Raw genomic sequence first — 11,655 nt, forward strand, 5'->3', positions numbered from 1 at the left:
GTAGATTCAGTGCAATCTATAAGTGTTTACAAAGTTGCTACCAACATAGTATTGACATTTCTGTGGCGTCGAGTGAACTATCGATTGTTACAAACTACTACCAACTTCAATGCTCAATGTTTCCAAGGAGTAAAAGTGTATTGTATTGAATCGATTGCAACGAGTACTGCCAACATTACGAAAGTTTACCTGTACAGAGCACAAGTGTTTCCTGTTGTAAAATGGGTGTGTGTGGAAATTGTTCAAAAGCTGTGGCACGTCAGGATGTAAATGGAAAAATTCAGTGCAAGTTATGCAGTAATCTATTTCATAGTGCATGTGTAAATCTTACGGAAGAGTACGTGAAAAACTTGCGATCCAATGATGAGATGTGGTTATGCGGTAATTATGAGAAAACTCCCTGTAGTAATGTGAGTGATCAGGAGGCAGTAAAGTTGTAGAAAATATACCGACTGTAAGCGAGATATATCGACTTCTGCTTTCAATTAGTAAAGAAGTTAAGGAATCGTATAAGAATCTTGAGGTAGAACTTGGTAAATCTCTGAACTCGGTTCATGAGAAACTGGAGGAAAACTTTATTTTACTCAAGAGTCATGGAGAAGAACTGAAATCATGTAAGGAAGTTATTGAGAGCCTTAAATCAGAGAACTCTGCATTAAAGAACAAGATCAGCAACTTACAGCAACAAATAGATGATCTAGACCAATATGAAAGGCAGTATACATTGGAAATACATGGGATACCTGAAACACCAAATGAAGATGTGATCTCCTTAGTGAAAAATGTAGGTCGGGCATTAGATGTTACTGTGACTGATAATATGATTGACACATGTCATAGGTTAAAAAAGCCAGTAAGTCAACCTCACGCAGGAGTTATCGTAAAATTTGTTAGAAGATTTGACAGGGATATGTTTCTCCAGAGGCGTAAGATTAAACGTAACTTGAGTTGTGCTGACATTGGGCTTACCTCTGGGAGGCCTGTCTATGTCAACCAAAATCTCACTTTAAACAGGATTATTTTCAGTGAAGCGAGAAAGGTAAAAAGGGAGAGAGATTTTGCATATTTGTGGGTAGATAATGCTGGAAATATTAATCTTAGGAAGAAAGCAAGTGACACGTATATACTCTTAGAACGATTGATGATGATAAGAATTTGGCATGATATAGATGGCTGTAAGGGATAAATTATCATCTTACTATCAGAATGTTAGTGGGTTGAACACCAAAATAAGTGACATATACGCAAGTGTCCTTGCTAGTAATTATGACATGATCATGGTGACAGAGTCGTGGTTGACGAAGAGCGTATATAATGGAGAAATATTTTATACAAGATATGTTTTTCGGCAGGATCATGTTCATAAGAAGGGTGGCGGTGTTTTGATAGCTGTTGCCAATACTTTTAAATCTCTTCTTGTAGAACTTGGTGTAGAGAACATTGAATGTGTCTGTGTTAAATTTATTTTAGGTGAAAAAATATATCGCATGGTAACTGTTTACCTTCCACCAAACTCTGATTTAGAAACTTAAAATAATTTTTTTGCTATACTTGAAGACATCGAATTCATACATTATAATGTTATTATAACGGGTGATTTTAACTTAGGTTAAGTTATGAGTAGGTTCCCACCTTCCAATACTTATCAATTTCTATATAATAGGTTTATTAATTACATAACATAAACCATATAATCTCTAGTACATGTTTCGTTCCGATTATGGAACATCTTCAGCTAAAATTTGACAAAAAGGCAAGACAATTAAAATACATTGATGTTATGATGATACAAAAGCTAAAAGATATGATAAAATGACACGTAGATTAAAACATATAATTATGATGATGAAATAAAGTTCATTCATGTTGGTTAAAAATTCAACAAGTCAGTGTTCAAATGACGAATTTAAAACGGCGATAAAGTTCTTCTTCATGTTGGAGACGTGTACATTTTGTTAATCTTGAAGATAAATTGGAGAAATACAAGATTTTCTTAATGTATATTTATCGGGGGGAACTCTTGATAAAATAACCGTAGTTGAAGTTGAGTTGTGGTTAGATTATTGAAATGAGTCTGAAACGAGAAAAGAATGAGTAAAATAGAAAATATTTTAAGGAGAAAACCTTGTTAAAAATGTATGTTCGCGAGAATGAAGGATAATGTAGTTGATTACCTTATAGACAGTCGTGTCGTATTTAACGTCCTCCCTTATGTCGTGTTGTTGACTGAGTCCTGTGTACGTGTGTAAGGCACTTGCGGTGGGCAGGGAGTATTGGAAGGAGAGGTAAGTGACGTGAGGAGAGCGGGTGAAATGTTGTGTAGGGTGGAGCTAACTGAGGAGTGGCGTTGTGATAGGCTAGGGGAAACGGAAGGAAAGGTAGGGGGACAATTGTGTGGGGTGGAGCTAATCGGAAGGAGGTGTGTTGGTTGTTTGTTGGGATTCTTTTTGATGGTTTTTCTAGATGAATCTAATTTGGTAGCCTCTTCTACTAATATATTTATATTTTCCGTAATTTCGTTAACATTCTGGTTGGGATTTCGCTTCTGATCAATTTCAATATAGATATTTTCAAGAATATTCATTAATTTGCCTTTGTTTAGCGTTCGTAGAATGGTTAAGTCCCTTTCTATCGATGTAAAACTGTGTTTATATTCGGTCATGTGAAGACTCATGGCCGAGTACTTCCTGTGGTTTTCGGCATTAATATGTTCTTGATATCTTACTAAGAAATTACGGCCTGTTTGTCCGATATAAGAATTGGCACAATTTGAGCATTTAAGCCTATATATCCTGAAATTTAAATATTTGTTATTACTTGCAATGCTTTGATGATTGAAAATTAAACGTTAATTGTTGTTATTGGTGCGAAAAGCAATTTTAAAATTGAATTTCTTAAAAATGTTAGTAATCTGGTAAATATTCCCGTTATTATAAGTAAAGGTGGCGAAGTTTTTCTTTTTATGTTCTTTTACCAGCTGCGTTTGAGGTTTATTCTTCATTTTATTCATTAATCTATCTATGTAGTGTTTTGTGTATCCATTGCTTATCGCTATTTTGTAAATGAGATTAATTTCTTTTTGGAGGTCGTTTTTGGACAAGGGAATGTTAAAGGCTCTATTTAACATGCTTAAAAAGGAACTCCTTTTATGTATTGGAAGGTGGGAACCTACTCATAACTTAACCTTAGTTGTGCTGAGCCAATACGGAATAAATGAGATTTATAAGCTGTGATTTTAACTTACCTTTGATCAATGATAGTAACAGTAATTTACTTAACAGTGGACCAAAATACCTCGCTCTGGCTAATTTTATTGCTTTATTCAATCCGAATTTGATAAATAATATAAAAAATGCCAGTGGTAAAACACTTGATTTAGTTCTGTCCAACTATGTAGGAAATATTAATGTATTCAGAAGAGATTACCCCCTTGTGCCTGAGGATTCTAATCATCCTGCTTTATATTTTGAACTGGTTGCTAACATTGAGCGATCAAAATATTACCTGTCACCATCTACAATTTCCAGAAGGCCGATATTTATGAATTGTATGCATCGTTATAAAAATATGACTGGAATCAGTTACTATTGAGTGAAGACCCTAATAATGCAATAACCTTTTCAAAAAATATGCTCCTAAAAAAACAGTGAATAAGAAAAGAATGTACCCTTGTTGGTTTACATTAGATATAGTTAAAATGTTGAAATTAAAGGAGATTCACAGGAAGCACATGAAGCATTCTGAATACAGTGCTCACATGTACAAACAATTAAGAAAACAGTCTAAGACACTTATTGCAAGGGCATATAAATTGTATATATTACAGTCACAGAATAATATACAAAATGATCTGAAAACATTTAGGGGTTTCATAAAAAGTAAATGAAATAATAGTTTGTTCAAACAGTATATGACATATGGTGGAAACCATTTGGTAACTGCGCAAGGAATAGCCAGCGCGTTTGCATGTTATTTTCAAACTGTTTATGCACCCCAGCCTTCTTTATATATAGCCTCTGTCAGTATCAATGATTACTGCTCACAGTTTGCAGATGGGTCCTATACGCGAAGATGAATACAAAGATGCAGTAACAAAACTTAAGGCATCTAAATCGGCAGGAATTGATCACATACCTCCTTATATTATTAAAGGATGTGCAGAGGTGCTAATGGTTCCACTATGTGCCATATATAATTTTAAAGACACAAATATTTCCTGAGATTTGGAAAATAAGTAAAATAACTCCGATCCTCAAATCTGGTGATAGTTCGAAAATTGGGAACTACAAAGCTATCTCAATAATATGTGCTCCAGCGAAGCTCTTTGAACAAATACTCTGTTAGAATATTTAATCATATAAAACCGTACGTATCAGAATTTCAACATGGGTTTTATCCTAAACGTTCTGCTACGACTAATCTTATGAACTTTATTCAGGATATTTCTGATTCAATGAATGAAGAGCTTCTTATCGATGCAGTTTATACTGATTTTGCAAAAGCTTTTGATTAAATTGATCATGGTATACTTTTGAGTAAATTATCATTATTTGGTTTATCTGCTGAGTTTCTGAAATTAATTTCTTCATATCTGTTAGACAGAAAACAGTTTCATTCCAGTTCAAAGTTAATTCTGGTGTCCCTCAGGGCTCAAACCTTGGTCCATTGTTCTTTTTAATATTTTCAAATGACTAACCGAAAGTAATAAAATATTCAAAATGCTTACTCTTTGCTGACGACCTAAAGATTTATAAGCAAATTACCGGGTATGATGATGCTATGGAATTGCAAGCTGACCTGAACAACTGTTACAAATGGTGTGTTGCAAACAGGCTTTTTTTTCAATAAAAAAGCGTTTTGTGATCACATTTTCTCGTAATAAGAATTTGACTGTGCATAACTACAGTATAAATGGTGAGATCTTGCAGAGGTGTAATTTAGTAAATGATCTTGGTGTTATGCTTCATTCAAACCTTTCATTCAACAGTCATATTCACAAAATTACAAACGATGGATTTAAACGATTAGGGTTTATTATTAGAAATACTCGGGAACTTAGGGATGAGTATACTTTAAAAATCTTATTCAGTCATCTTGTTAGAAGTAAACTTGAATATGCATGTGTAGTGTTGGCTCCTCAGTACATGTGTACAATTAACGAAATAGAAAAAATACAAAACAAATTTTTGTGATATTTATATTTTAAAAAATATAATCGATCATCGTATCATCAAAGAGTTTCTTATAGAACTCTTATTAAATGAATTTGGTTTAATGCAGCTCAGTACACGTAGAACATTAGCTCAACAGATATTTCTTTACAAGACAGTTAATGGAATATTAGATAACCAAGAGTTTCTTAAAAGAATCAACTTCAGTACCAAGAGGGTAACTCTTCGTTTGAGACAAACACTTAACTGCCCCTTCTCAAGCACCTCACATCATAAACATTCACCTGTTGTAAAAATGTGTGAAGTATATAACAGAATATCTTCAGACAGCAGACAAATAGATTTTGCTTTATCACTCCCTTTATTTTAAAAAATTTTAAAACAATATATTATACAGTATAACATAATTACAAACGATATGCATTCTGGCATTGTATGCAGCGGTAAGTACACAAATGAATAGGCTGAGTACAGAAACTGACGGCTACTGTAGGTGTATATCGTTATCAGGCCCCACATTCAATATACATTTGACCAGTGTTTGTGATTACCGACATTATGGGGACGAAGGAAATAATTCCTTACGATGCTACACAGTATTCGCATCATAATTAGGAACTTCGGTATATGATGGTGCAACGTGTAATTGTCTAGTTGTAGGCGGCAAACTTTAAGACTATGTCTGAAACACAACGTAAGTCACGGACGTGAGATTATTTTCAAGAGATGTCACATGGCAGAGTTCGCTGTGTTGTTTGCTCAAAAGAAGTAATACACTTCTGAAATGATCCAGTACTTAAAAACATAATATTACTGAAGGGGAATCGTCCCAGAGAACACATCCGGCCCGCTCCGCATCACAAGAAGCTATCCTGCCAACAAACTTAAGTTATTCAGGTAGGTGTACATCCTATCTACAGTTATTCACAAATTATGGAGAGTTAATCAGCTAAGATGTCCACCTCAAATAACTCTTGAATCGTTTAAGATACTGACATTGTGGTTTCACTTTCATTAATGGTTGTAAGGGGCTCATAGTTTAGTGAGGGCAACGCTCTCGCTCAAGACTCTCAAGACCGATCCATCTGTAGTCCAAGCTGTGCGACGTAGGTACCAGTAACTACGAATGTAAACTCGATAGTATATCATTAGCAGTTATTGCGTGAAATAACGTTCTCATATGAAAACGTATGAGCCAATACATTTTGTCAAAAGCCTGGAGAAGGACTGCATGTTCAACTATGAACCCCTTAATACCATTAACGAAAGTGAAAACAGAAGGTCAGTATCTTAAACTGTTCACGGCTCATTTGAGGTGAAGATCTTAGCTGAATAACCATGCATAATTTGTGAGTAACTGTAGATAGGATGTACACGTACTCGGATACTAGAGGTGTGCATTATTCGAACCTGATACGGGGAAGATGTGCTTTGCTATATATACAACCCCCATTACACATGAGTGGAACGTGTAATCTAAAATGCCTGACTTTGCTCCAATTCTTTCAGCAGGGGTGATGGGCAACGCTCTTGAGACCTGTTATCGTGTGCCGCGAGCTGTGCGACGCGACGTCCCAGTAACTACGAGTATAAGCTTGATAGTTATCAGACCGGGCGAGTTGGCCGTGCGCGTAGAGGCGTGTGGCTGTGAGCTTGCATCCGGGAGATAGTAGGTTCGAATCCCACTATCGGCAGCCCTGAAAATGGTATTCCATGGTTTCCCATTTTCACACCAGGCAAATGCTAGGGCTGTACCTTAATTAAGGCCACGGCCGCTTCCTTCCCACTCCTAGCCCTTTCCTGTCCCATCGTCGCCATAAGACCTATCTGTGTCGGTGCGACGTAAAGCAACTAGCAAAAAAAATAGTTATCAGCAGTTCTCACAGTTCTCATATGGAAACGTGTGTGACAATAAATTTTGTCAAAAAGCTAGGAAAGCACTGCATGTTGAACTATGAGCTCCTTAATACCATTAACGAAAGTGATGACAGAATGCTAGTATCTTAAACTGTTCACGAGTTATTTCAGGTGGAATAACCTGTATAAGGCCCGGTTTCATCAACACATGCTAGTACTTAACAAGGTGTTAAATCATTTTAACATACGATTTAAGAAAATTTGCGTTTAATCAACAACTGTTAACATTAACAAATGTTAAACTGCGTATTAAAGTTAACATCAGCCATTTCCAATGTTAAATGGCTAACATTAGCATTTATAGGAACCACTTTCAAAATGCCTGCTGTGAATCTCGCTTTCGATGCGAAATTGCTCTATTTAGATCTTTTACAAAACAATCCTGATCGAAGAAGAGTCCAGCGACGCAATGACTTTGAAAATTTGACGGATGTGGAATTTCTTCATAGATACAGGTTATCGAAAATAGTCGTTGCTAAGGATGTTGACGAAATTCGAGTGAGGTTGGAATATCCTACGAAGAGGATACTGATAATACGAAGGTACTGATAATATTACGATTTTTTGCTACTGGTTCCTTTCACATAATGGTCGGAGACAATGCTGGAATTTCTAAAGCCACTGTTAGTAGAGTTGTTTGTCGAGTGTCTGCAACAATAGCATCCATGAGGAGGAGGCATATAACATTACATTCCCTTCAGTAGAAGAGCGTCAGCAAATTATCCGCGACTTCTATGAAATAAGCCGTTTTCCTAGTGTTTGTTATAGGTGCAATAGATTACACACATGTAGGAATCCAATCACCTGGAGATAATTGGGCCGAAATATATCGTAATCGGAAGGGATATTTATCTGTTAATGTTCAGGTGATTAGTGAGCCTAACCTCCAAATCGGCGATATACTTGTAGGTGGTCTGGTTCTGCATACGACAATACAATATTTAATAACTCCCATATCGGAACACAGTTCGAAGTGGGACAATTAACGAAGTGATTTTGTTAGGTGACAGTGGATACCCGCTAAAAAAAATATGTTAACCCCATTGAAAGCCTCGCGGATTTTCTCCCACGCCTCCTCCTTTTCTTTTATCGTCAAGCCATCTGTGCGCTTGCACTCAATAACATATATATTTACCAATTAATTCAATTAACAACTCTTTTTCGAAGGAGGAAAAATGAGAACTACGATTCCGTTTCACTTCACGCGCCATATTTTACAGCTGTACGCAAACAAAAGCGCATCGGAGCGCGCTGTAAAACAGCATGTTCGTACTACTGCCTCCTTGATTCGCACCAGTTCGCAATATTGGGAGAGTTAACAGTCGATTAGTTAACATTTCACAAGAAAAGTTTGATGAAACGCAAGAAACCTAACAAGGTGTTAAATTTTTAACTTCGTATTAACTAACTACTTGTTAGTATATATTTAACATGTGTTGATGAAACCGGGCCTAATTTGTTAATAACTGCTATTAGGATGTAAACGTACCTGGATGCCTCACAATCGTTGTCGGCACGGTGGCTTCTTGTGATTCAGAACGGGCCGGAGCTGTTTTGTGATTATTACTCTTCATTTCTATTGTTCTTTGAGTCATCAGTCCATAGACTGGTTTGATGCAGCCCTCCATGCCACCCTGTCCTGTGCTAACCTTTTCATTTCTACGTAAGTATTGCATCCTACATCTGCTCCAATCTGCCTGTCATATCCATACCTTGGTCTACCCCTACCGTTCTTACCACCTACACTTCCTTCAAAAACCAACTGAACAAGTCCTGAGTGTCTTAAGATGTGTCCTATCATTCTATCTCTTCTTCTCGTCAAATTTAGCCAAATCGACCTCCTCTCGCCAATTCGATTCAGTATCTCTTCATTCGTGATCCGATCTATCCATCTCACCTTCAGCATTCTTCTGTAACACCACATTTCAAAAGCTTATATTCTCTTTCTTTCTGAGCTAGTTATCGTCCATGTTTCACTTCCATACAATGCCACGCTCCGCACGAAAGTCTTCAAAAACATCTTTCTAATTCCTATATCAATGTTTGAAGTGAGCAAATTTCTTTTCTTAAGAAAACTCTTCCTTGCTTGTGCTAATCTGCATTTTATGTCCTCCTTACTTCTGCGATCGTTAGTTATTTTACTACCCAAGTAAGAATATTCATTTACTTCCTTTAAGACTTCATTTCCTAATTTAATATTTCCTACATCACCTGCCTTCATTCGACTGCACTCCATTACTTTTGTTTTGGACTTACTTATTTTCATCTTGTACTCCTTACCCAAGACTTCGTCCATACCATTCATCAGCTTTTCGAGATTTTCTGCAGTCTCAGATAAAATAACAATATCATCGGCAAATCTCAAGGTTTTGATTTCCTCTCCTTGGATTGTGATCCCTTTTCCAAATTCCTCTTTGATTTCCTTTACTGCCTGTTCTATTTAATCATTGAAAGGGAGGGGGACAAACTGCAGCCTTGCCTCACTCCTTTCTGGATTGCTGCTTCTTTTTCAAAGCCCTCGATTCTTATCACTGCAGACTGATTTTTATACAGATTGTAGATAATTCTTCGTTCTCGGTTTCTGATCCCAATCACCTTCAGAATCTTAAATAGCTTGGTCCAATCAACATTATCGAATGCCTTTTCTAGATCTACGAATGCCATGTACATGGGCTTGTCCTTCTTGATTCGATCCTCTAAGATCAGACGTAAATTCAGGACTACTTCACGTGTTCCTACATTTCTTCTGAAGAAATTGATCTTCTCTCAACCCAGCTTCAACTTGTTTTTCCATTCTTCTGTAAATAATACGTGTTAAAATTTTCCAGGCATGAGATACTAAACTAATGGTGCGGTAGTTTTCACATCTGTCAGCACCGGCTTTCTTGGGTATAGGTATAATAACATTCTGGCGAAAATCGGATGGGACTTCTGTCTCGTACATCTTACACACTAAGTGGAATAACCTTGCCATGCTGGTTTCTCCTAAGGCAGTCAGTAATTCAGAGGGAATATCATCAATTCCAGGTGCCTTGTTCCTATTTAGGTCGCTCACAGCTCAGTCAAACTCTGACCTCAAAATTGGGTCTCCCATTTCATCAGCATCAACAGCTTCTTCTTGTTCCAGAACACTATCATGTACTTCTTTACCTTGATACAACTGTTGGATATGTACCTGCCATCCTTCTGACTTGTCTTCTTTCCCTAGAAGTGGTTTTCAATCTGAGCTCTTAGTTTTCATACACCTAGACTTCCTTTCTCCAAAGGTTTCCTTGATTTTCCCGTATGCAGCATCTACCTTTCCCAGGACCATACAACCTTCAACATCCTTGCACTTCTCCTTCAGCCAGTCTTCCTTAGCTACCTTGCACTTTCTATCGACTTCATTCTTTAATCGCCTGCATTCTTTTCTGCCCTCTTCATTTCCAGCATTCTTGTATTTTCTTCGTTCATCAATCAGGTCTAGTATCTCCTGAGTTATCCAATGATTCTTAGTTGATATTTTCTTCCTTCCTAACATTTCTTCAACAGCCCTACTGACTTCATTTTTCGCGACTATTCACTCTTCCTCTATAGTGTTTCCTTCAGCCTTTTCATTTACTCCTAGTGCAACATGTTCCTTGAAACAATCCCTCACGCTCTTTTCTTTCAACTTGTCTAGGTCCTATTTTTTTTTTTTTTTTTTTTTTTTTTTTGCATTCTTTCCTTTCTTCAATTTCTTCAGCTTCAGATGGCATTTCATGACCAACAAGTTGTGGTCAGAGTCCACGTCTGCTCCTGGGCAAGTTTTGCAATCCAACACCTGGTTTCTGAATCTCTGCCTAATCATAATGAAGTCTATTTGATACCTTCCAGTGTCTCCAGGTCTCGTCCACGTATACAGCCGTCGTTTGTGGTGTTTGAACAAAGTATTGGCAAGGACTAAATTATGATCAGTGCAGAATTCAACCAGCCGACTTCCTCTTTCGTTCCTTTGTCCCAATCCAAATTCTCCTACTGTACTACCTTCTCTTCCTTGGCCTACCACTGCATTCCAGTCTCCCATCACAATTAGATTCTCATCACCTTTTACATATTGTATTAAATCTTCTATCTCCTCATATATTCTTTCGACTTCCTCATCATCCGCTGAGCTTGTAGGCATATAGACCTGCATTATTATGGTGGGGATTGGTTTGGTGTCTATCTTGACAATAATTCTTTCACTATGCTGGTCGTAGTAGCTTACCCGCTACCCTATTTTCTTGTTCATTATTAAACCAACTCCTGCATTTCCCCTGTTTGATTTCGTGTTGATAACTCGGTAGTCGCCTGACCAAAAATCCTGTTCTTCCTGCTAACGTACTTCACTTATACCAACTACATCTCTCTTTTCAGATTCTCTAATTTACCGCAACGATTCAAACTTCTAACATTCCACGCTTCGACTCGCAGAATGTCAGTATCCATCTTCCTGATGATCGCCCCCTCTCGTGTAGTCCCCACCCGGAGATCCGAATTGGGGACTAGTTTACCTCCGGAATATTTTACCTGGGAGGAAGCCATCATCAGTACATCATTCATACAG

The sequence above is a fragment of the Anabrus simplex genome, chromosome X (assembly GCF_040414725.1).
Source record: "Anabrus simplex isolate iqAnaSimp1 chromosome X, ASM4041472v1, whole genome shotgun sequence".
In the NCBI taxonomy this organism is placed as follows: Eukaryota; Metazoa; Arthropoda; class Insecta; order Orthoptera; family Tettigoniidae; genus Anabrus; species Anabrus simplex.